This window comes from Chrysochloris asiatica, unplaced genomic scaffold (assembly GCF_000296735.1).
Source record: "Chrysochloris asiatica unplaced genomic scaffold, ChrAsi1.0 scaffold00016, whole genome shotgun sequence".
In the NCBI taxonomy this organism is placed as follows: Eukaryota; Metazoa; Chordata; class Mammalia; order Afrosoricida; family Chrysochloridae; genus Chrysochloris; species Chrysochloris asiatica.
Genome location: NW_006408534.1, coordinates 5,370,900 through 5,374,010, shown reverse-complemented (window position 1 = coordinate 5,374,010; position 3,111 = coordinate 5,370,900).

The following is a 3,111-nucleotide window of genomic DNA, read 5'->3' as shown; positions in this document are numbered from 1 at the left end:
GTTCAAGTCTACAAGCCACTCTGGGAGAACAATGAGGCTGACTGCTCCTATAAAGATTTACAGTTTCGAAAATCCAAAGGAGCAGTTTTACCCTGTCCTATAAGGCTGCTAGGAGTTGGAATCTACTCAACAGCAGTGTTTTCTAGTTTTGTTTTGTGTTTGGGTCACGGCTCTTCTATTTGGTAGTTTTAGATACTAACCCTCTTACTTCTAAAACTCTATTTCGGGTTTTGGTAGTCATTGTCTTGTGAGTTCATATTTAACTGAAGCCATAAGGCCATTCTGGTATTGAAATTGCCTACTGATTGGAAGAGATCCATATTTGTGCCCATTCCAAAGAGAGGTGACCCAATGGAATGCGGAAATCATAGTACAATCTCTTTTATATCCCATACGAGTAAAGCATTACTCAAGGTAATACAGAAATGGCTGCAAGCATACACTGACAGAGAACTTCCAGAGGTTCAAGCCAGATTCAGAAGAGGCTATGGAATGAGGGATATCATTGCTGATGTCTGATGGATCTTGGCTGAAAGCAGAGAATATCAGAGAGATGTTTACCTGTGCTTTATTGACTACGCAAAGGCTTTCGATGTGGATGTCATGATTGTGTGGATCATAACAAACTATGAGCAACATTGCAAAGTATGAATATTCTGGAACACTTAATTGTGCTCATGAGAAATCTGTACCTCGACAAAGAGGCAGTTGTTCGAACAGAACATGGGATCACTGAATGGTTTAAAATTAAGAAAAGTGTGCAACAAGGTTATATTCTTTTACCATACTTATTCAACCTGTATCCTGAGCAAGTAATCCAAGAAGTTGGGTTATATGAAGAAAAATGTGGCATCAGGATTAGAGGAAGTCTCATTAACAACCTGCGATATGCAGGCTTGCCGAAAGGGAAGAGGACTTAAAACATTTACTAATGAAGATCAAAGAGCACAACCTTCAGTATGGATTGCATCTCAATGTAAAGAAAACAAAAATCTTCACCACTGGAGCAATCAACAACATTCTTATCAATGGAGAAAAGATTGAAGTTGTCAAGAACTTCATTCTTCTTGAATCAACTATCAACACTTACGGAAGCAGCAGTCAAGAAATCAAAGGATGTATTGCATTAGGCAAATCTGCTGCACAAGACCTTTTTAAAGTGTTGAAGAGCAAAGATGGCACCTTGAGGACTAAGGTTATTTTCAATAACCTTATATGCATGCAAAAGCTGGACAGTGAATAAGGAAGACTGTAGAAGAATTGAGGCTTTTGAGGCATGGTGTTGGAGGAGAATATTGAAAGTGCAATGGGCTACCAAAAGAATCAGTAGGTCCATTTTGGAAGAAGTGCAGCCAGAGTGATACTTGCAGGCCAAGATGACCAAACTTCCTCTCTTATACTTCTGTCAGGAGGGACCAGTTGCTGGAGAAGGATATCATGTTTGGTAAGGTGGAGGGTCAGAGAAAAAAAGGAAGAACCCCAGAGAGATGGACTGGCCAAGTGGCAGCATCAATGGGCTCAAGCGTGACAACCACTGTGAGGTTGGTCGAGGATCAGACAGTGTTTCATTCTGTTGTGCATAGGGTCGCTATGAGTTGGCACCTAACAACAACAACATGTATGGTTTCCCAGACTGTAAATCTTTACAAGGGAAGACAGCCTCATGTTTCTCCCACAGAACAACTGGTGGTTTTGAAGTACTATTCAGTTAGCACCCGAACTCCTGTCTCAGTGCCAACATCATTATTCATCAGAAAAATACAAATTAAAATGCAATGAGATACCCCTGCACACTCACAAGAGTGGATAAAATTCAAGAGTGAAAACACCAAACAGCTTGAACTCTTATGTATTGCTGATGACAATGCAAAATAGTACTATCACTTTGGAAATAGTATGATAGTACCTCAAGTTAAACATGGAATATGTTTACCATGGTTGTCAGGTGCTGCTGAGATGGCTCCAACTCACAGTAACCCTGTGCACAACAGAACAAAACACTGCCAGGTTCTGCACCATCCATGCAATTGTTGTTACATTTGAGCCCGTTGTTTTTGCCACTGTACCAATATCTCTCATTGGGGGTCTTCATCTTTTTCATTGACCTTCCATTTTATAAAGCATGATGTCCTTCTCAAGGGACTGGTCCCTCCAGATAACATGCCCAAAATATGGAAATTGAAGTTTCACCATCCTGGTCTCTAAAGAACATTCTAACTATACTTGTTTGTTCTTCTGGCAGTCCATGGTACTTTTAATATTACCCTCCAAAATCATAATTCAAATGCATCAATTCTTCTACTGTCTTTCTTATTCATTGTCCAGCTTTCACATGAATATGAGGAGATTGAAAATATGACCAATAATTGTATGTTGTTGTTAGATGCCATTGAATCAGTACCTCATAATAACCCTATGCACAACAAAATGAACGAAACACTGCCTTGTCCAGGGCCAACCTCTCATTTGTTGCCATCCTTGCTGCCACTTTGCCAATCCATCTCACTGAGATTCTTCCTCTTTTTCTCTGACCCTCCACCTTACCATACATGTTATCATTCTCCATATCTGACAATATGTCTCAAGTATGAGAGATGAAGTTTGGCCATCATGACCTCCAAGGAGCACTCTGGCTATACTTCTTCCAACAGAGCTCTGTTTGTTCTTTTGCCAAACTATAACACTTTCAATATTCTCCTCCAACACCGTAACTCAAAAGCATCAATTCTTCCACAGACTTCCTTATACACTGTCCAGCTTTTGCATGCATATGAGGTTATTGAAAATACCATGGCTTGGGTCAGGTGCACCTTAGTCCTCAAGCTTTGCTCTTTAACACTTAAAAGATGTCTTGAGCAGCAGATTTGCCTAATGCAATACATCGTTTGATTTCTTTTTTAGTATATATTTTTTAATGTTTTATTGTGAATTATGTGATAGTTTACATGGGAGAGCATTAGCTTTATATTCATCCTATCATATATCATTTTATTGCCATGGTTACAATCCCCTCCATGTATCATCAACCAACCAAAGGGTATACCCTGCAAGCCTGCCCCTGGGTCGTCAGCACAAAGCCCCTCTCCCTCTCTGGGTATAGAGTCTCCAGCC